A 23,974-nucleotide genomic window follows, 5' to 3' on the forward strand; every position below is an offset into this window, starting at 1 on the left:
AAACTTGAACCAGAACCAACTGCCACTGTAGGAACAAACTGCCACTGTCAGGGTAAGAAATGTTGCTGGTTTTCACAGAAAAGAGACTGGTTTTTCTTTCTCTTCTAACATTTAGGTTTCCTTCAAGTGCTCTTTCATGAGTCTAAAGGAGCATGCTAGAGAAGTAGAAATGTGTTTTATAGCACCCCAGCCCTAGACTCACCTCATGCATCAGAGTAGAGAAAGGATGTTTTGAAGCTGAGGGAAAAGAGCTTAAAACACAAGCCAAATGACATATACACCATGGAATACTATGCAGCCATAAAAAAGGATGAGTTCGTGTCCTTTGTAGGGACATGGATGCAGCTGGAAACCATCATTCTCAGCAAACTATCTCAAGAATAGAAAACCAAACACCGCATGTTCTCACTCATAGGTGGGAATTGAACAATGAGATCACTTGGACACAGGAAGGGGAACATCACACACCGGGGCCTATTGTGGGGAGAGGGGAGGGTGGAGGGATAGCATTTGGAGATATACCTAATGTAAATGACGAGTTAATGGGTGCAGCACACCAACATGGCACTTGTATACATATGTAACAAATCTGCATGTTGTGCACATGTACCCTAGAACTTAAAGTATAATAATAAAAAAAAAAAAGTCAAATGGACACATGCACATGTATGTTTATTGCAGCACTATTCACAATAGCAAAGACTTGGAACCATCCCAAATGTTCATCAGAGATAGACTACATTAAGGAAATGTGGCACATATACAACATGGAATACTATCCAGCCATAAAAAAGGATGAGTTCATGTCCTTTGTAGGGACATGGATGAAGCTGGAAACCATCGTTCTGAGCAAACTATCACAAACACAGAAAAGCAAACACTCCATGTTCTCACTCATAGGTGGGAACTGAGCAAGGAGAACATCTGGAATCAGGATGGGGAACAGCACACACGGAGGCCTGTCATGGGGTGGGGGGATGGGGGAGTGATAGCATTAGGAGATATACCTACTGTAAATGACGAGTTAACAGGCGCAGCACACCAACATGTCACACATATACATATATAACAAACCTGCATGTTGTGCACATGTACCCTAGAACTTAAAGTATAATAAAATAAATAATTAAATAAATAAATAAATCAAACAAGTCAAATGGGTTAGTAATAAAAATCACAACATCATTTTGTCCTCTTTACATTTTCATTTAGAAGGGTCTCATTCTACATTTCTAGTCATTTAATGCCCCTCTTTCAGAAGAAGCATTCTCATACAGGAAGGGAGTTGAATATTATTTTCCCATAAACAAAGAAATAAATCTGAATTACAGATTTAATGAGTAATTATTCAGTTATTCTATCTAGATTTGGCAAAATTCAATAAGCTTGGAGTAAATTAATAAGAGATTTGGATGCAAAAATACAAATGAAACCACCTTTGCAAAAATTATAACAGAAAATTATTACGTGAAAGAGATCTCACCTCACTGACTCCATCTTGCTTCTAACTTCCAAGCTGTCCTTATCCATTCCTGGGCATAGATCAAACTAACTTTGGGAGGAAATTAGTTTGTAGTTTAATTTTGAAACAAGAACAATAACAGCCCTTTCTTGTCTGGGAACTAGGCTGCGTTTTCAGGACTAACAAATTAGAAACAAAATTGTGGTTTAGGAGTAACTACTGTAAAACTTGAAATGAGTTTTGAAATATTTTGCAGATTGCATTCTGATGTACCAGCTGATGCCACCCCAACTGATAAACTGGCTCATCTGGTCTTGTGACTACCACCTAGGAACTGACTAACTGCAAAAGACAGCTTCAACTCCCTATGATTTTTTCTCTGACTCAATAATCACCACTCCCCACTTTCTGTCCCCCTGCCACCCAAATTATCCTTAAAAACCCTGATTTCCAAATTTTGGGGAGATTGATTTGAGGTACAACTCTATCTCTCATGTGGTATGGCCATTCTCTCATCAATTAAAGTCTTTCTTTACTTCAATGTTGCGGTCTTTATTTGTGCAGCAGACAGGAGGAACCTATTGGGTGGGTACACAGGCAGAATTATAGTTTCATGTGTATATGTTTTGTCTTGGAAGAACTTGTGGCTAGAGTTTCCCCAAAAGCAGTGGTAGGGGAATTCCTACAAGAGAGTGACTCAAATTGTCCTAAAATGGGGTCAATTTGGATTGCAAAGAAAAACACACTCAACACCAGGGTAACCAATCAAAGTATTTATTAAGGGAACTACTTACAGAGTGCTGCGGCATTTCCTTGGGCAGACAACAAGAAAAAGAGATGTTCAACCTAGGGCATGTCTGCAACAAGGGTGTCGGGACAGGGAGTTTATATGAGAGTTTAAGGAATTTGGCTTAGGGCTGGGGCTAGTTTCTTTCAGTGTTTTGGGAAACTACCTAAACACTTTACTCAGTGCCCAGGAATGTTCAAGACACCCTTTGTTTCTAGGTCAGGACAAGAGAAAAAGTCAGGGGACCTGGGAGATCCTACAACATGTGTGCTTATTTGCACTAGCTTACAATTACAGGTGGAGAAGCAATGCATAAAAAAGACAAAGGTAAAAAGTGAAATATATAAATAAAACCATGATCAAGTAGGAATAAGAAGCAGATGCAAGAAAGAAAAATTTATATTAACAGATAAGTTAAAAGGAAAACAAGAAACCCTGTGCATAACTGATTTGTAATCTAAGCGCAAAACATATCCTTAGCATAATGTAAATATATTTTTAAAAGTGAGAAGGTCTGGAAAAAGTATAATCACTCTAACTTCTTCGGGATATGTTTGATATTCTACTTCTATTTCTCTGTTACCAGAAGCTCAGTCAACTGTTTGTACTTAGAGGGTTGTAGCTTTGCATTCCTTCAATTTGGGCATGTATAGGTAAGGGCATGTCTTCAGCATTTTTGCTTTACAGCAAAAATCATATTACTGGTTTAGTGAAAGTTGTGTTTATTTACTTACAGAATTTTACTCAGTGTAAGAATGCAGTAGATTTGTAAATCCATTAGATATTAGGATGTTATTTAAAAAATGAGAAAGGCTAGAGCTGAGTATGGTGTAATTTCTGCAAATATGTGCCACAAATGAACAGTCTAGTCTCTTATTCATCTATCTGTCTATCATCTTTCTATCATCTGTCTGTCTATCTCTCTCTCTATCTATCTATCCATCTATCTATCTATCCATCTCTAACTTCCCTATCTTCCTAACTATAGCCATCTTTATTCTTATATCAATTAAATTTATGTACAATAACTTTTCATGTACTTTGTGGATTTTTCTGTAATTATAATGAACTCTCATAAATTCAGAAAATAATTATTTGCACATCCTAATTAAATTTTCTAGGAAATTGACCATATGGTATGGCATAGTCCTTAGATGCTGCTTATTCTGGTCTGGACTGGCTCGGGGAATAAGAGTTTGACTGGCAGGTAGTGCTAAAGAAACCTAGGTTTAAAGCAGCACATAATCTGCTTTGTAACATAACTCACTGTTTCTATTATCACCCATGAGTTTAGTTTGTCATTTGAAAAAAATTGTTACTATCCTTACTAATGTTTTTCTTATTGTACTTTAATACCTTTCCTTATTTTATTTTTCCACCTACATATATTAAAATAATAATAAATTTGTCTCTCACTTAGTTATTTTTCTGGATCATATATGCTTTGGAGTCGTCTGCCCCAAATGTGTAAAACAAGCACAGTATCCCTTCTCTACTACATAATTTTAGTCTATAAAGCAATTGTGGTTTGAGTATGTCCATTTCAAAATTCAGGTATTGTCAATGTGATTGCATTAAGAAGTGGGATGTTGGCCGGGCGCGGTGGCTCACGCCTGTAATCCCAGCACTTTGGGAGGCCGAGACGGGCGGATCACGAGGTCAGGAGATCGAGACCATCCTGACTAACACGGTGAAACCCTGTCTCTACTAAAAATACAAAAATTAGCCGGGCGCGGTGGCGGGTGCCTGTAGTCCCAGCTACACGGGAGGCTGAGGCAGGAGAATGGCGTGAACCCGGGAGGCAGAGCTTGCAGTGAGTAGAGATCGCGCCACCACACTCCAGCCTGGGCGACGGAGCAAGACTTCGTCTCAAAAAAAAAAAAAAAAAAAAAAAAAAACAACAAAAAAAAGTGGGATGTTGAGTCGTAATTAGACCAGGAGGGCTTCTTCCTTGTGAATGGGTTGAAGGCCCTTATTAGAGAGGCTACAGGCCACTTTCAGTTAGCTTACCATTCTGCCTTCCTTGGAAGCAGATAGCAGCCCTTAGCAGACAACATAACCTACCGACACCTTGATCTTGGACTTTTCAGCCTTCACTCTATGAAAAATACATTTCTGCTCTTTATAAATTACCCAGTCTCAGGTGTTCTGTTATAGTGGCAAAAACAGACTCAAACAGCACCCAAATACTGTTTATGTTCTTTTGTGTTCAATCGTCACGGTACTTTGACAAAAGAGAGTAATTATTGTATCAGAAAAGTCTTTTTCAACTTTCGTATTCAGCCAATAGAAGTCCCCAACTTTATACAGCAGGTATTCAAATAGCATTATTTCATTCATTGTCATTTTGTTATAACATTGATGAGGAAGTAATTAATTCCTGGCTGGGGCTACTGTCTGAATAGAGTGTCCATATTCTCCCCATGTCTACATGGGCTTTTCGAGGTACTCCAGTTTCCTCTTACATCCCAGGATATAAACATTAGGTGAATTTGTGTGTCTAGATTGTCCCATCTGACTGCCTGTATCTGTACGTGTGAGTGCACCCCAAGATGAGTCAGTATCTGATCCAGAGCTGGTGCCCGCCTTGTACCCCAAGCTGCCTAGATGAACTTAGGCAACCCTCAACCCTGAACTGTAATAATTGGGTAAGTAATTATTATACTTGTTTTTATTAATCTTTCTTAAATATATGTACACCTTACACCTTACATTTGTTTTAATGTTTAATATTAAAAGTATTTTGGGTCATTTTTCAGGGTCTGATGATATTTTTGTGACCCAAATATGACATGAGAACTTAACCCTGGTTTATACCAATTGACTTATGGTAAAATAGATTTTATTATAGTTTTCAAGAACCTGTCAACAATGTTAAGTGAGGAATTACTGTATTTATAATTTTTATTTGGGGAAATTCATTGTATTAAATAATGAAACATTGTTCATAAATTTAGGCCAGTTTTGCCTATTTGTTTGGTATTTATCAAAAAGTATATAAAAGTATATATATTATGCACAGAATGCTCCATTGCTTATCTTATCTGCATCTGAACTATTAAGATATTTCAGAAATGTGAAACTCTAAAACATTAGCTACTCTAGTGAGGGAGATGAGAAGAGATGAGAAAGAACCCTGAACAGGCTTTTTTTTTTGTTTTGTTTTGTTTTGTTTTTTTTTGTTTTTGTTTTCAAGTTTATTTTTTAAATTAAAAACACAAATAAACATTTGAAACAAACAAAAAAATAAGAGGCAGAAAAAAGAAAATGGGGCAGTGGAGACAAAAAGAAAAGAAAGGGAAAAATAGAAATAAAAAAATAAGAGAGTGGAAGAAAGAAGAGGGAGAAGAGGTAGGGAAGGAAGAAAATAACGAGGGATTATAATAAAAATTATATGTAAATAGTGTCTAAGTTTATATGTGCCTCACAACCAAATAGAAACTCTAGAAAGTCATTGGAAACCCAATGGCTTAGAAGTAGATATACTTCTTTTTTTATTACTGAATTTTCTAATTTTCTTAATCTGCATGTAATTTTTTGTGCATAAAGCCATTCTGGTATTTTAAAGAGCTTTATAAAGGATTTCTAATTTTTCCAGATTTTAAAATTTTGCAAAAGCCTAGATTTTGCCACTTTTAAAACACTCAACACGTTGTAAATTAATGCACCATTTTCTTGTTAAAATCAGCCTCGCAAAAAATGATCTGTAGCTGAGCAGGAGCAATAGCAAAGGTGTGAACTACTTCAAGGAAGTGCTAACTTCAGAGCCTAAATGAGAACATTTAAATGCTAAAATTTTTAGCAACAGCAAACAGATGTTTCTGAAAAATATCTTTTTTTTTTTTTTTTTTTCCTATTTTCCAAACTCCTTTTTTTTCCATACATTCACTATTTCATTCTTCCAGTTTGGACTTTTCTGCCGCTTTACCAATTTTCAGTGCCCATTCATCCTTGAAATGTTTCATTTTAACTTCTCCATCTCTCTTCCTCTGCAGTAATTGCAATGTAAGTTGGGTGTATGGTTCTGCTCTAAAAAATGAATTTAGTATTGGTAACATGTACCAGGCTGATGGCACTGCAAACTGAAGGCCATTGTTTTAATCCCAGCAACTCACACATCAAACAACATATATCACAGTGCCTGAACAACTATTCTCAATTCTCAATGATTAACCCTTTGGTGTAAAACATAGTGTTAATTTTTTAAATGACTGCATGATATAGGTATATGCTTGACAATACATATTGTATTGATGGTGATAATCCAGTAGTCATTAGGCACTACTGAATTTGAATGGCTTACAAAGGCAGAAATCTACTTATTAATGGTAAATTCCAATTAAATTTGTGATTGCACAGAAATTAACTTTCAAAAAGAGCACAAACACGTGTCAAAGACAACTTAGATGATTCTAATATCATCATTAACAAATTCTATATAGCAAACATAAAGTTCTAGTAATGTATCTCTTTAAATATAAATGAAAATAAAATTATCCTTTCTCATCCATAAGTGATTATTTGTATTGACAATTTGCCAACTCCAGAATAGTTTTGATACTGTCTAAAATATCACTTCATCCCCACAAACATCAACTGATGGTGGTTTCATGAGGTTAATAGAACAAAAATGGGCCTAAGTCTCAAGATGTCTGGATTTAAGTAAGGCACATCTTCTAAGTGAACTAAGTGTATGAACTTGTACAAATTTTTAAAGTTTTCTGGGCATTACTTCAGCCAGTGTAAAAGAGTGGTAAATAATCACAAAGATTCCATGCTCTCCTAATATTCTCTGACGAAAATGGTCATGGGCTTTTGTATCTGTAGCAAAATCCCTATTGGATAATTAGAGAAATCTTGATAGTCTGTCTCAATATATCTTTAAAAGAATATGACCATTTATGAGTAGTTAGAATGAGGAACTTTCTCTATGTTGTCATTCGATGTAGCCCTGAACTGAGTCTCTTTCTAAATTGTGATCACATCATAAAACTTCACCACACCATTAGAGCTTACTTTGTACTTTAATGTGTTTTGCATATCAAGATTCTCCTTAGAAAGTAAATTACCTTAGGGCACCTCATACTTTATATCAGCCATTAGCGAATATAAGAACGCAGATTGGTTTATAATCAAAACTTGCAAGATAGAACATAATATATACATAGGGCTAGAGCCTTGCCTTTAAGGAAGGGAAGGGGATCAAAGAAGGAAAGAACAATTCCTAGCTGCTAACGCAAGTGTTTGGTGGACTAAAAGGTTTACATTTATCAAGGATTAATGTGGTTATGAGATAACTTGAATTTTAATTATGTGAGGTAAACAATGACTAAAGGGAGATTTAACTTGAAGGGAAAAAATAGTAGAGAATGGAGCTTGATATCATTAAATATCAGTATTAGAATAACTATCATCAAATTGAGGGGTTAATATCTAAGGATTATAATTGATACAAATGGGTAGAAATTACAAGAGGGAATTACAATGAAATGTTGGCATAAACTTCTTATATTTACAGTTATTTGAAGACAGAATCATGTGTTTATAAAGACAGCAGTGTCTTCATTCTTAGAAATTTTCTATAAAGTTTGAAAAGTCATTGTCAGAATTTTTTGTAGACAAGATGCTTGCCTGAAATGAGTATTTAGATTAATATTCTGTAAAAATAGTTTTTAACATGGATCAAACTATTCATAACCCTTATTGGTGTATGATGTGGTAATTATAACTTAATATACTTTTACCTTTAATTTATAGTACTTTTTTCTAAACCATATCTCATAAATGAATGCCCAGCTTACCTATATGAAATATTGACTTTACCTTTTTAGAAAGTTAAATTTAGTACAACCTTTGTAAGGAAAGCAATGCTCCTATTATAAATACGTATGAACTCCACTTGAATTATAGCAATTAATTATTTTAATAAACATGAGGGTGTACTATCATTGTCATTTTACAGATGAGAAAATACAGCATCAGAATTGAAATAACTTATCGAAGACTACAAATTTAGAAAACAGTTGTGACCCAATCTTTTATAACTTCAGAATCTTTGTCTGAAAATCCTTACCATTTCTTTCCTTACGATGTCAAATATGCGTGGCGTGTCTTGAGCTAGCTTTCAAGCAAAGATCTTTAAAAATAGAAGAGACAACAAGCTATCTAAATGATTCAGTTACTTTTTTATATAAAAACACTGGGATGGATAAATTATCCCTGAAATTTCTTACTGCCTTTATGATGGTAGAGATAAACTGGAAAAAAAATGAAATACAATGAAGAAATTTGCACACTGTTATTAGATGAAAAGGTTCTTGCAGTAACTTGTTATAGAAGTCTGTGAAAAGCAGAATTGATTTTTATCAGTCTGATATTGCTCAGAGGAAATAGTCACTGCTTAACACAGAAGAATGAGCTAAATTGCCTCTAAGCTGCCATCATCTATATGAATATAGAAGCCAAATTTTAACTACTTTTCCTGGACAAGATACATATGATGAACATTAAAATAAAATACACATGGTCTTTTCAGAAATTTAACAATTTTCTTCAAGCCAGCGACTCTGCCAATTTGCTAAGAAACAAAAATTTTAAGAAATGTTAGGTTCTAAATACAAGGCTATGAGAAAAAGTCTAGCATTACCATACATATCTCAAGATGGTTTTGGATTGAGTATTTTAATTTTTTGAAATAGCCAGCAGCTTGTTGGGAGATAACCTAAATTAAGAGTTGCTGCCATGAGAATAATTGCATTTTCCCACCCATTGACATTGTCTAACATTAAATCGGCATTCATTATGGACCAGTGAGATAGGCAGTTTTAGTTATTTTTTTTCCAATTATAGAAAAATAGTAGAAACTATTAAATGTAGACAGAAAAATTATACCATCAATGGAATGAAGCACTAATAAATCATAGAATAACAGTGTAGGCCTAGTGTTATCCACTTTTCTTTCTTTCTTTTTTTTTTTTTTTTTTTTTGTTGTTGTTCTTTTACCAGTAGCTATTTCATATAAACCTTATGATGAAATCACATTCAATAGAATTTGGGAGACTATTGGATTAACTCAAGCTGTCTTTTCCAAAAAGTAAAACATAAAAATGCAGTGTCCATGGTCTTTAATAATTATGTGGTCAGAATTCACAAATGAGGCCATTGAGTTTCTCTTTCAATTTTCTTTGGTTTTCCTGTATATTACTAGATAAAAGTTTATATTGGCTTATACATATGATTTGCAGGCCCTGCAAAGCTCTTCAGTTTATTTTTTTTTTTTTATTTTTTTTTTTTTTGAGACGGAGTCTTGCTCTGTCGCCCAGGCTAGAGTGCAGTGGCCGGATCTCAGCTCACCGCAACCTCTGCCTCCTGGGTTCACGCCATTCTCCTGCCTCAGCCTCCCGAGTGGCTGGGACCACAGGCGCCCACCACCTCGCCCGGCTAATTTTTTTTTTGTATTTTTAGTAGAGACGGGGTTTCACCGTGTTAGCCAGGAGGGTCTCGATCTCCTGACCTTGTGATCCGCCCGTCTCGGCCTCCCAAAGTGCTGGGATTACAGGCTTGAGCCACCGCGCCCGGCCAGCTCTTCAGTTTATTAAGGCTTTCTGGTAAGATGCTCATGACTGACACTGGAAACCCATCATGTTGCTTCCTTCTGCTACCTAAGTTCATTGAGATGTTCTGAGAGCACGGCATATACTTTCTGAACACTCCTAAGTGAAAGCTGCCTAATCACCCTGAAGAAATACTTTCAAAATATTATTTTTGTATGCTCTTCTTTCCTCCATTACTTTGTTTTGTATCTTAGAAATAGAACCAGTAAGTTGAAGTAGGAGAAAAAAATTGGAGAAAACAATTTATATCACTTCTCCTTAAACTACATAATGTGAATATATAATATTTCGAGAATTCCTTAAAGTTTGAAAAAAATTAACTGGACAATCATATTATTGATAAGTCAGATAACTTCTTCCATCCTGCTTTAGTCACATTCAATAAGAACGGAATACTTTCTTTTTCAAAATCTGCAGTTTGATCTGAGATATTAATTCATTTAGGGGGTCAAGGCTGCAGTGAGCCACGATCATGCCACTGCACTCCAACCTTGTCAACAGAGCAAGACTCTGTCTCAAAAAAATGAATAAAATATTAAAATAAATAAACAAATATAAACAATATTTTAATATATAATACATATTTGAATGTACCTTAGTGTTATTCTTAGAATAAATATCAAATGATAATGCACAGTGTATAAATACATGACTGACTGCAGATAATGATAGTAATATCTTGATGGAGAAGAAATCAGATTTTCTTTAAGCTTAACATTTAAAAAACACAATTGTTCACCCCAAATTTAGAGAAAATACAAAGACTAGCTAAATGTATAGCATTAGAAGCTAAAATCTCTCTTTGGCCACTTAAAACAATGCCATAGATTCCAATAGCTGGACACAAGTCAACAGAGACAAGAAACAGCTGATAATAGATGAGTCTCTCTATCCAGTTGTTTAGCATGTTAAATGAGAGCCATTTCATTTTAGGAATAACATCTCTTGTTTATGTCATTAATCCCTTCCTTTCTCCCTCAGTACCTTTCTCACTTCCTTCCTTCCCTCTTTCCTTCCTTCTTTCCTTCCTTCCTTCCTTCCTTCCTTATTTCCTTCCTTCCTTCCTTCCTTCCTTCCTTCCTTCCTTCCTTATTTCCTTCCTTCCTTCCTTCCTTCCTTCCTTCCTTCCTTCCTTTCTTCCTTCCTTCCTTCCTTTCTTTTCTTCTTCATTGATGATTGCTATTTGATTACTAGGCCTTATACTAAGAAGCAAGACACAGTGGCGAATGCAATAGTTGTGGCTTTGTTCTTCACATAACTTAGAGTCTAAAGTGGAAGGCAGATGGCCATCAAATTTGCATACAAAAACTCTACAATTTTGTACATTGTAAATTATATAATATTATGGTAAGTAGGATGGAGCCAATGGCCAAATATTTTGAAATAGATTTATAGTAATAGCAAGTCCAGTAACAGCATTAGATAGGGTAGTTAAAGAAGGCTTCTCTAAGAAAGTAGCACTTAAATTGATACTTGAATAATGATGAAGAGACAGCCCTGAAAAAGAATGATTGTGGGTATGGGGGAGAATTATTCACACAAGAGGACAGCACAAACAAACAGAATCAAATACTCCAATATGTGAAAGATGAGCAGTGCGGCTAGATGGTAGTGAGTAAGGAGAAGAGTGAATTGGGTCTTCTACTTTGTTAGTAGACTGTATTGTCTATGTAGAGTATACTTACATAGACGGTAGTGTCTATTGTACACCTAGGCTACATGATAGAGTCTATTGCTTCCAGGCTACAAACTTGTACAGCATGTTATTGTGCTGAATTCTGTAGGCAATTGTAGCACAGGGGTATTTGTGTCTCTAAACATATCGAAACATAGAAAACATACAGTAAAAACATAGTATTATAATCTTAACGGACCACTGTTCTATATGAGATCTGTCATTGACCAAAATGTTATGTGGTACAAGATTTTATTTCCAGATAAGGTCACATTCTGAGGTACTGAGAGTCAGGGCTTTAACATACTTTTCTGTGAGACAAAATTCAACTCATAATAGCCACCTATCAAGGAGCACGGAGAGAAAAGAAACAAAGCTTGGAAATGCACATTTGTGGAATTTCAATGGGTACATTTCTCTTGGTGGAGACACTGATAAAGATTGTGGAGTGTTAGCTAGAAGGAAGTCAGCTTGTATTTCCACCACGTTAAAATAAGAGAATAATTTAAGGTAGGAATGGTAAAGAGCTTCAAGTCTATTGCAAGGAATAAAAGGAAGGCAGAAACAGTCCTCAGCAACAAATGTAACTCAACATTATTCAATAAAGCAAGAAAATGTGAAGTATCTTAAAAAGATTAACAGAGAAATTATTATTAAAATATTGTTTTGTAATTTAGGTTTTGGTGTGCTCTGGACACTCAATAATGAATAACAGCCAATTTCTAAGACTAAAGGGATTCTGTATGGCTAATTAGCCCTCTGCTTTCTATGTATATGTTGGAATCGGGAAAGCCTCCATCCAGCTCACTCTGGAAGGACTTTTGATTTTACATTATGTACAAAAATAAATTCTGTCATCCCTAGTGACATAAATGTAGAAAATAAAGCAAATAAAAATGTGAGAAGATAATATAAAAGCTTGTCTTTATAATCTAGAAATTGAGGATTTTTAAAAATAATACTGAAATGTTGAAAATTACATAAGAAAATATAGGCCGGGCGCGGTGGCTCAAGCATGTAATCCCAGAACTTTGGAGGCCGAGACGGGCAGATCACGAGGTCAGGAGATCGAGACCATCCTGGCTAACACGGTGAAACCCCGTCTCTACAAAAAACTACAAAAAACTAGCCGGGCGAGGTGGTGGGCGCCTGTAGTCCCAGCTACTTGGGAGGCTGAGGCAGGAGAATGGCATAAACCCGGGAGGCGGAGCTTGCAGTGAGCTGAGATCCAGCCACTGCACTCCAGCCTGGGTGACAGAGCCAGACTCCGTCTAAAAAAAAAAAAAAAAAAAAAGAAAATATAGAGATAGTTGAATATGTAAAAAATATCCAAAATATGGTAAGAAATGTAAACAGCATCAAGAGTCAACAAATTTGCCTTAGTATTTCTTTTGCTAAAACTTACAATACATAAGAATTTCTACTAAACTAATTTTACAATGACAAAAAAAAAAAAATGAAAGGCTTAGAGCAAGAGTGGTATAAGGCAGAGAAAATAAGACAAATATGTATATTTTTAAAGTAATATCACATCTTATTTAAGCAAAAGCATGTGTGTAGCATACATGCATATATATCTATGGAAAGAGAAACATACAATTATAGTCTATGAATAGTACTTAATTTAGGGTGATAAGAACTTAACAAGTTTACCTTCTTTAACATATTAATATATTCAATTTGAAAATAAAGCAGGGAAAAGCAATAAATGTTTTGTTGTGAAAAACTGAGCATATCCAGCTTTTCCAGGTATTTTGGGGGGCATTCAGTTCACTCTATCTTGCACTAGTTTTTTTTTAATCTACTGAATATTCATAATCCTTCTCAGAGCTAGGGTTTAAAAATGAAAACTATACTTGCTCTTATGGGACTTGTATTCCAATGGATAAAATAGCTCTGAAAACAAGTGCATTATTTTCTACTGTAATAAGCACCATAAGGTTAATCAAGAAATTTACAGATAAAGATTTTTTTATAATTCTCTTTTCTTTCTTTTGTCAACTCACACATATTTTGGCCCTAGACAATAGTTCTATTTCTAAACTTCTAATTTTGTCTTAAAGTTAATAAAACAGGGAAATGTACAGGATATTTAAAGGTAGGATTAATAAATGAAAGCAGTAATAAAAATTAACTTTCAGAAACATGTGACTAAAACATGGAGATCACAAGAAGGTGTGTATTTTAACTAATATATGCATTTTTCACTGTATTAAAAATGTAACTCCATGTTTCTCATGATAGTGCATAAATATGGCTCAATTTAGTAAAGATAGATGTAATTCATTAAAAGACAGGTTAATTCAATGTTCTTTTGAACCCACGTTGCAGTGTATGTCATTTATGTGACTTGTTTGGGAGAAGAATAACTCAAAATAGTTCCATAAGCAATTTGGGTAATTTCTCTAGCTCTCCAAAACTATCAAATGAAGAACAACATTCTACAGTATTGCTTTCTCTGTATTGTATGCAATGAAATAAGCAGAAAAGTAACAGAAAACCATGACAAATATGGTTTCACATTTATTCAGTATAGTTCTAAAATACTCCACAAGAAGGTCTATAGAACTGAGGAACTGGAAAATATTCTCTCATCACGTTCTTGCACTCTTTACATAAAGCTGATTTAAAGGAGGAATTGCTCAGTAAATAGTTTCTACAGAAGCAGTTTAACCAGTTTCCTAGGGAGCATAGTTGCTCAGGAAACTCAGATATAGTATGGCACAGAGGCTGTGACTGGACACCTGCTGGTGTACACAGTTTCATGCTGCCATTTTTATCCATTTCTTCTCTTTCTCCTGGCTGTGTTCTCATATGGCAGAAGTGCAAAAGTTGGGAAACCAGTGCAGTTCTTGGCGCTGGGTGAAGGAAATAAAATTGCTCATCGGTTTACTATAAAGACCACCTTTGGTAGATAAATTTGTTTTTGAGAGCAGATTAGGCAACGTGTTTTCTACCCTGCAAAGACTTTCCATTGATCATTGGGATACTCCCTGAGGATTTACCACAATTACAGTCTTTGGAAGCCCTGGCACATTAAAAAATGGTAATTGAATTTCATGAGAGCCATTTTCAAATCTCTGCTCATTTGAGAAAATAAAATCAAGGGCATAGGTGTATAAGGCATACTATAAACCTCAGACTAGTTTCCTAAAAAAGCAGTCATGTGTTTCCTTTGAAATATATAATTCATAAATATAAAATATATGTCAGGGTACCTCTTTGAGATATTTCAGTCAATAAATAATTCTGGTGTTAAATAATCTTTTATTTTTATATAAAATAAAAGTTGCTTGAACATCAAATGTATATGTGTTTATCCTTCTATCTATATAAATAAATGGGTTTTGGCTTTTGTAAAAGATTGGCATCTCATTTTCGATTGGTATTCTTTTAAAATGTGAAATAACGATGGTGATGTGGGAACGTGTGCTGGAAATGTGACTTGTGGTCTCTGCACACCAGGCTGCCACATTTAGCAGCTGTTCAGTAGACATGAGGAACTAAGCAACAGAACACAAGCCATTGGACTGGGGACCCCAGATGACACAGAGTTATAAAAAGAGACAAAAAAATAAACTTTGCAATTAATCAAGAGCAGTCCCTTAGGTCTGAGGCTCAACATTATCCATGGCTTCTGCATTCTGTCTGTGAAGCATTTAGAGACAGGCAATCACAACTATGTCTCGCAAATGTTGTATTGTAGGAGATTATAGTAAAATCAGTGATATTTTAGCAGTCAACAATCTCAGATATTGAGAGAGTAGAAGAGAGAAAGAGTGGCCTAAAAACTGAATTCACATTACTATAGAGTTAAAGTGGAATTAAAATGGTTTTACTTAATGTTTAAATTTTCCATTAATTTTGTGTGCTTTGAAAGTTAATGGAATCCTGAGACCCTATTGTTACCACACTGCTTGCTTAGGATGCCATCACACTTCTGATTTGCGTCTTCTTTTTGTCAGGGTTTCCCTGGGCATAAAACACTCATGGGCATTTCCATCTTTCTAAGAAAAAAAAGTAAAAGTCTTACAGTGGCCTACGTGCCCCTCAGCAATCTGGCCTCTCTTTCCCACCTCCCTTTTGCACCCTGCCCTGGCCTCCGCACTCTTTCCTTGTGTGCTCTGCATGTTCCTGCCTCAGATCCTTTCCCTCTTATTCTTTCTGTCTTGAAAACTCATCCCCAAATAGTTGACGGTTCACTTCCCAGTTCCTTCAGGATGCTATTGAAATGTCATCTTCTTAAGAATGCCTTTTTCTATTTCCTTGTCTAGATGCCAATCCTCAGCCCTCTTTATCCCTTTTATCTCTCTTTACCTTTCTAATCATTTTCTTCTTAGCATGCATCATTACATGACATACACGCTTATGATTTTGCTCAATTTACCAAATAGAATAGAAGTTGCAAGAAGTCAGAGGCTCTTTATCTTATTCACTGCTATACTCTAAATATCCAGAAAACTTCCTGGAATCTATCAGATGATCAAAATATTAGTCGTTTGGATGAATGAAGAGATCTCAAGTAATTGAGATATCGTTCATAATCAGGATATTGTTCATAATCCTCAGGAGTTACCTTAGATAACCTACTTACTTTCTCAGATTTTCTGTCTGTCTCTTTTCATGAAAGAGAACAGAGAACCGACTTCAAAGTATTCATCAATAACAGATATTCATCTTTCGAGTGGCTCCCCATTGTATTAAAAAGGACAGTTTATCGAGCCTTCTTGAGGACTTTAAAATTAAACATATGCACCTCTTTGTCTTATTAATCGACATGGAGACCGTAAGGGGGAAAACAAGCTGAAAACAACCAAAGCAGATTGTGTCCCATAGCATAGATTATTAACACATAGATTAGCATGCTTTGGTTGTTTGCTACTTTTAAAAATCAGGTATTAGAGATAAATATATTATTGTCGAAATGACTGAAATAATGCTAAATATGAGTTGGAGGGTGGAGAATAAAGTTTCTTGTCTTAGCTTGAATTTCCTCAAACATAGACTTGAGATGAGGCATTGTGTGCAGATGGTTTGGGAAGCGATGCCAGGGTGCAGTAGGGAAGAACTAGGGAGAGTGAGGCAGGGAGGAAGGGAAAAACAATACCAACGTGCATTTTTGAGTTTATCGTTATGGGCAACAGATGCTTCTAGGAAGCATATAGGATGCTTTTCAAGATTGTGCAATCCAATAATTTATCTATCAGCTTTCATTTCAATTGATCAAAAATTGCTTCTTCAGAGTGTTTTTTCCTGTCTTTTTGAGTTGCACTTTCTGTGGGCTCTTCCTCCTTTGTCCTTGGCAGAAATCATGGGGGAGGCATGGGAGATGGACGGCTGGGATATTAGTAATAAAGGGATGAAAACCACACCCTGCACTCAATCCATATGCACCCTGCATTAAATCTTCTCAGTTACTTAGTCTTCATGGTCTCTACAAATGATTTAATATGCAATGGTCAGCGAAATAAGCTACAGAAGCTGCAATCATCTTGACTCCAACTGGCCCCCAGGTTGTTAGTGATATTTTTCATCTCACATTGCCACCACCAATCCTAGATATGCCAACCCTTCAAGCAGCATTTCATCTGGCCTTTGTTGCTTGCCTGATGGAGTGACCCAGATCTTCATCTCTGAGAAGTCCAAGCCCTTGAGTTCCTTAACCCAAACCTCAACTGCTGTTTTTCCCCATTCTACTAGGCATGGAAGACCACCAGAGGCCCAAGAGGAAGTTTTGATGTCAACACATCCTCCCTGCCACCATTATGTAATAGAGAACCCTATTCTACTGTGTTCCCTACCACAAATGTTCCCACCTCTCATACCTAAGAAAACAAGACACGTAATTCATCAGAGCCTAAGATTTCAGAGGAAGGAAGCCTACATTCCTCAAGGTGACTGGCAGTGGTGGTGAGAAAGGCCAGTCTTCTTTCATCAATGAACTTGTATGTTCCACTATTCGATTCAAATTTCCTATTTCAAGAAATCATTTCAATGCATACACTGTATTCTTGCAGACAACATTGCAACCCTTAGGAGTGTTTTGTTAGACATGGTACCATAGTTGAGTCTTTTATAATAAGACATCCCATTATAACATTAGCCTGGTAATTCTGGATAATATGACATAGGGTAGAATCAGTGGATCTCACAGTCATGTTCTCATTGTTACCCTATCTTTTTTATAAAATGGATCTTTTAAACTGAAATGATGTCACATGTTATAAATCTTAGATGTTGGTGTTGTCAGTAAAACTATGGGCAGGGAAGGCAAATCAGTACTAAAGTAAGAGCTAATTTTCTTTTGGATGAAATGCTTCCCTCCAGGATACAAGGGCTGGAAATAATTACTTTGTCATGAGCGACTGAATTAGTCTCCTTGGAGCCATTAGCACCATTTCATGGGCTCAGCATTGATGTCTGTTTTGTAAACTTTAGACTTTCAAACGTCAGTGGAAGGTAGATCTGGATTTTTTGAACAAAAGCTTAAACCATTGGACCTATGCATAGCTTTCCTTTCTGCTGCCACACTTACTGTGTTCATGGCTTCCTCCACAAATACTGGTAGTCAAGAACATAAGCTGACTGATGCCCACTTAATGCACTTAATGGCCATCCTGTCTGTATGGTGTTTTTTGTTTGTTTGTTTGTTTGTTTTTGTTTTTTTTGTTTAGATGAAGTCTCACTCTTGTTCCCCAGGTTGGAGTGCAATGGCACAATATCAGCTCACTGCAGTCTCCACCTCCCAGGTTCAAGTGATTCTCCTGCCTCAGCCTCCGGAGTAGCTGGGATTACAGGTGCCCACCGCCACACCAGGCTAATTTTTGTATTTTTAGTAGAGACGGGGTTTCACCATATTGGCCAGGCTGGTCCTGAACTCCTGATCTCAGGGGTCCACTCGCCTTGGCCTCCCAAAGTGCTGGGAGCCACCGTGCCCTGCCAGTCTATATAGTTTTTGAATATATCCTATGTGATGTGTAAACTATAGTGGTCATTAACCTGAGGCACGAAAACATTTTTCTTTTGTTGTTTTTTTTTTTGAGATGGAGTCTTGCTCTGCTGCCCAGTCTGGTATGCAGTGGCTCAATCTCGACTCACTGCAACCTCTGCCTCCTAGGTTCGAGCAATTCTGCTGCCTCAGCCTCCCATGTAGCTGTGACTACAGGCATGTGCCACCAAGTCTAGGGCTAATTTTTGTATTTTTAGTAGAGACAGGGTCTTGCCATGTTGGCCATGTTTGTCTTGAATTTGTGACCTCAGGTGATCCACTCCCACCTCGGCCTCCCAAAGTGGTAGGATTACAGGCGTGAGCCAGCGCTTCCAGTCTTGAGGCACAAAAGTCTTCACCAGCATAAACATGAGTACCGCTCCTCCAGGCCTCTTTGATTCTGAACTCCTCACCTCATTCCTTTCAAGACCCTCACCAGTTGGCTAGACAAGTGAGCCACCAAGTTACTCCTCCAAGGTTTGCTCACAATGAGGATTCCCCCTGGCACCAGTCTTTAGTGTCACTCCTTGTTATGTGTTGAATTGTGGCTCCCCAAATTATTAGGTTGGTGCAAAAATAATAGTGGTTTTTGCCATTGAAAGTAATTGAAAAAACCACAATAACTTTTGCACCAACCTATATATGTTGAAGTTGTAACTCTTGGGACCTGTGAATGTGACCGTAATCCAGTAACTGGTGTCTGTATAAGAGAAAGGAAAGAAAGGTTTGGATATGGAGACACACACGGGTATAATGTCATGTGACAACAGAGGCAGAGATTGGAGCAATGTAGTTGTGGGACAACACATACCAAGGATTTCTGACAGCCTCCAGAATCTAGGATGAGGCAAGGAACACTTGTTTTCTACAGCTTTGAGAGAGAGAATGACCCTGCTGATGCCTTGAGTTCAGAGATCTAGCTTCCAGAACAGTGAGAAAATAAATTTCTGCTGTTTCAAATCACCAAGACTATGGTATATTTTTACAAGAGCCCTAGCAAACAAATAAACTCCTCACTGTTCTATCTTGATGTGGTTTTACATTTTCAGCTTGTATTAATTTATCAGGCCGACCTATCTGTGAACTAAGCTTCTGTCAGCCCTAAGGCCAGAGATATGAGCAGAGAAAGAGACTTTGTTCAACAAGACAGGGTTTATTACCTGCTTATGTAACTTGTGCCCTCCTGATGTTCTCCAGCCAGTTCCAGAAAGTATCATTTTAATTGCATAATGGATTACCTCTATGGCCACCTGACCTTATGATTTGGTAATTTTATAATACCAAGATGATGATGGGGATAGTCATTGCCCAATATCTGGTGTTGGGCAGAGTTGTAGCCAATAGTCTGATTACAGTCACTTGCCTTTTTTGTGATCAGGAATTCATTCACATAGCAGGAACTATTTTAAACACAAAGAATAATTCTCTGTGACTGAATACATGGCCTTGCTACAGTACACTAGCATGAGTTCCAAGCTCAAGTAGGAGCTTCCCAGAGACCTCATATAGCTTCTCTGTCTAATATAGATAGCATCATTGCAAATGCTGAGTCATGCAACCAAGCTCAGGGCATCTTGTACAATATCTTAAAACTATTTGCAAAGCCTTCTCTGCTCCTTGAGCTAAATCTTACTAAAGAGGATCTTTTTTTATCCTTTAAAGTAAAGAATATTGTTTTTCTAGAGCTCCATGCCTCTATATAGAAAACAGACCTGTGAAAAGCTTCATTCATTGGGCAGTTTGGATTTTCAGGGTCAAGTTTCTTGCTCTCAGTTTTCAAATTCTGCGGGCTTGTGGGTCTATTCAGTTAGGCCCTCTGAGTCAGGGCTTTCCCTGTAGATAACTCTATCTGCAGCCATTAGTTGTCTGATCACAGGTGTCCCAAAATACTGCTGAGAGATAGGGGACATTTTGCTGATTAGGAGTCTGATTTAACTTTTGATCATAACTCAGGAACTCCAGTCAGACTTTTCTGGATTCACTGCTATATAGACTACGTAAGAGCTATTGATACAGTAGTAACTTAATTCATTCTCTGTAAATATTCCTTTTGAGTAAATCTCCACCCAGAGAAAGATGTTCTTGCATCTATGGACATAAACACCATAAAATCCCAAGAAAAGTGAATCTTTGTCTTTAACAATGGAGTTCTATCTTCTCTTTCAAGATAAGTAAATGTCTAAAGTACTCTAAAGAGATGGATATGGTTTCCTGCAACAACTAGTTTTCTATCATGCAAATATATATATATCATGTATAACCTGTATATATGTGTATCATGTAGATGTATATCATATATAATCTGTATATACATTTGAGGCAAATATTACGTATTTGGTACAATTTCTCAGAGGAAATCTTTGAGGACATTTTTTATAATTAGTTTTGAATTTGTAGTATATTAAATGCATTCATTTTGGTGACATGTTTTCCAAAAATTTCTGAAGTAATGACGAATAATTAAGTCCATATATGTATATGTTGGCATAGTTCTACTCTGAATGGCAAATATGTATGACATGGAGGTTTTATATATATAAATATACATATATTTATATGTATGTATAAAATATACACCTATATGTATACATATATTTATATGTATTTATATAAAAATAAATATATATTAATATTTATAATCCATCAATAATCTACTAATTTACCATTTAATGTCCCAGGGATATTAGTCTAAATTTTGCAGAAAAGGTTTCCTTTCCTTTTATTAAGAAAAAGCATTTTTTAAATTCCCATTTAGTTCTTAGTCTTTTCACTCATATCTGCCCCAGCACAATGTGACCCTCATGTCATATGTACTTGCTGTTCAGAGTGGAATTATGCCAACAAATACTTATAAAGACTTAAAGTTTCATCATTACTTCAGAGATTTTTAGGAAACATGCCCCCAAAATGAATGCATTTGGTATAATACAAAGTCAAAACTAATTATAAAACATTTTTTCCTCAAAGTTTTTTTCTGAGAAATGTTACCAAAAAATGCAGTATTTGCTTCCAATCTATTTCTGCATATCACATTAAAATGCAAAACAAATATGTCTGTGATTTGTTAGTAAGAATCCCATATTTTCTTCTAGAGTATGTAGGCAGTAGTTGGGCAAGGTGTGATGTTTCTAGAGTTTAAAAATAATGTTGCAAAAATTTCATGATGTAAACTTTTAGGTTAAAAAAACTATGAGACTTCAAATTGGTTTTTAAATCATAACAAAGTATATAGTTTCTTTTTGAATACTTTTCTCAATAATTTTCTATATAAATAGTATATATTTTAGCATTTTGGTTTTAGGTCACTTTCTTCATGTTTATTTTGCATCTCTTTTTATCTTTATTGCCATCACCAGAAAATGTATTTCAAGTAGAGGGAAGGGTATGGGGTACTTTTTATCCCCAAACTCTTATCTTTGTCTTTCTTTCTCTCTCTCTTTACTTCCACCCTGCTACCTTCTTTTCTCTATTTAATTCTTTGGAAACACTATTTTTAATTGATTTTCATTTTTGTGCTATATAGGCACCACTCAAAGACCAAAAGCCTTCTCAGCCAAACTCAACATCTTTTTCTTACTACATCAAATATTTTTTAAACCAGATTCCTCTTTGCTCACTAATTTAAAAATAGAACATTAGTTTGTCTTTCTCCTAAGGATGCATGACACATACACATACTACTTGCTTTAATTATAGATACATATTTTTAAAATAATAAAATATGCTTTTACATGTTCTGCTTCTCAGTTCCAGCGATCCAACTCATTTGCACCCAAGAGTTCCACTAAGATCTTCAGAACACTTTACTTACTATATTCCAATGCAATTGCTGTAACCACATGTTCATCCACACACAGGTACACTGCTAATATATATAACTACAATAATATACATATATATAGAAAATGCACATGCATTTTCTAGCTTGCTGTTATTAACTTGACTGTAATAGGCAAGATTCTCCAGTGGCCTCCCAAATTTTCATCCCTGGGCATCCTGTATAATCCCCTTTCCTTGAGTATGGACTTAACTTATAGATGAGATATCTCTCCCTTTATAAAGCTACTATTAATTGATTTTGAGTTATTCAAAAAGAACATAATCTTGGATGGGGTCAACATAGCCATTGTAAACCTTTAAAAAAGGTGAGACATTAGAGAGATTCTGCAGCCTTTGAAAACACAGCCTCCATGAGTTCTGCAGCTGTGAGGAGTTGAATTTTTTTAACAAGCAGAAAACTGGAAGACGACCCTTGAGCCTCGGATAAGTCCCCAATCCTGGCTGAGACCTTGATACAGCTGTTTGGAAAACAAAGTAGAGAATACCACAAAGCCTTGCAAAAAACTTCCAGACGTCCAGAACTTTGAGATGTGAAAGGATGTTGCTTTAAGCCGCTCAATTTGTGGCAATTTGTTATACATCAGTGAAAAATGAGCACACTGAACTGTGGAAGGAAGAAGCTCACAGATACATATGACTATGTTTTTTCAACATTCTAACTAAATTGATTTCCATTAAAAAGCAATTATTAAAATGTTAATCTCAGTTAAAGTATTAATGGTAATAGCATCTGTAATATATGGAATGCGTTAGTTTTTTATATATGTTGCCTCATGTAATTGCTACAAAAACTCTATGAGGGAGGCATTAGACATCTAAATTTATAAGCCATACAGGGAGGCTTAGGGAATTTAGGCATCTTATTAAAAATGGCAAAGCTAGTGTGTGGTGTGCTGACTGGGAGGTGCGTGGAAAATCCCCCAGACAGACAAAACCCTGTTCTGTGGTTTCCAAGTCCGTACTATTTCCCCTTGAGTACACTGCATTTCATTATTTATAGGAAATTACATACAAGTTGTCCTCTCTTGCACTGAGTTGCTAAGATCAATAAAGTAGTTACCTATAATGAAAGACCTTAAAATCAAGTAGAGGAAGCATATATGAATTCTATAGTATTTTCCAAGGTCTAAAATGAAGTAAATGCTATATTTTGGGGTTATATGCTGGTGGGATTAGAAAATACTTAGAGAAGCCATGGCAACTGAGTTAAGCCTTAAATACTCTGAATGATATTTCAGGTAGGCAAAATTGGAGCAGCGATCATTTGAGTGAAGAAACGAAATGCTGCATTAGAAATGATGAATGTACAGACTATGTTCCCAGAATGTTCAGTAGACAGGAGCAGAGGGGATTCAAAGAAATGAGCTTTATTTCCTCAGTGCATGCTTCCTGCGTTGTTTACATGTTCTCTGCATTTGCCTTGCTGTCTGTTTCTCTCCTTCAATCTTCTTGCTTCTTATTCTAACTGTTTCTTGAATAGTAATCCGAACATTTTTGAAACTTGTGTCAGTATCTCATTTTAGAAAGTGCCTAAGTGAAACCTTTATTTTAAGATCCAGTTGCACACACACATTTTTTACTTTACTCTTAGACTCATAACTGATGCTCA

General features: G+C 36.0%; 1 long non-coding RNA gene across 1 annotated transcript; it reads right to left on the reverse strand.

Annotated features, from left to right (window-relative positions):
- Positions 1-5,904: 5,904 nt before the first annotated feature.
- LOC111521975 lies at positions 5,905-17,267 on the reverse strand. Its single transcript, XR_002725129.1, has 3 exons — positions 17,077-17,267; positions 8,323-8,385; positions 5,905-6,278 (listed from the first exon to the last, which is right to left on the reverse strand). It is a non-coding gene; the product is annotated as an uncharacterized LOC111521975 (long non-coding RNA).
- Between the last annotated feature and the right edge of the window lie 6,707 nt (positions 17,268-23,974).

The sequence above is a fragment of the Piliocolobus tephrosceles genome, chromosome X, assembly GCF_002776525.5.
Source record: "Piliocolobus tephrosceles isolate RC106 chromosome X, ASM277652v3, whole genome shotgun sequence".
Lineage (NCBI taxonomy): Eukaryota > Metazoa > Chordata > Mammalia > Primates > Cercopithecidae > Piliocolobus > Piliocolobus tephrosceles.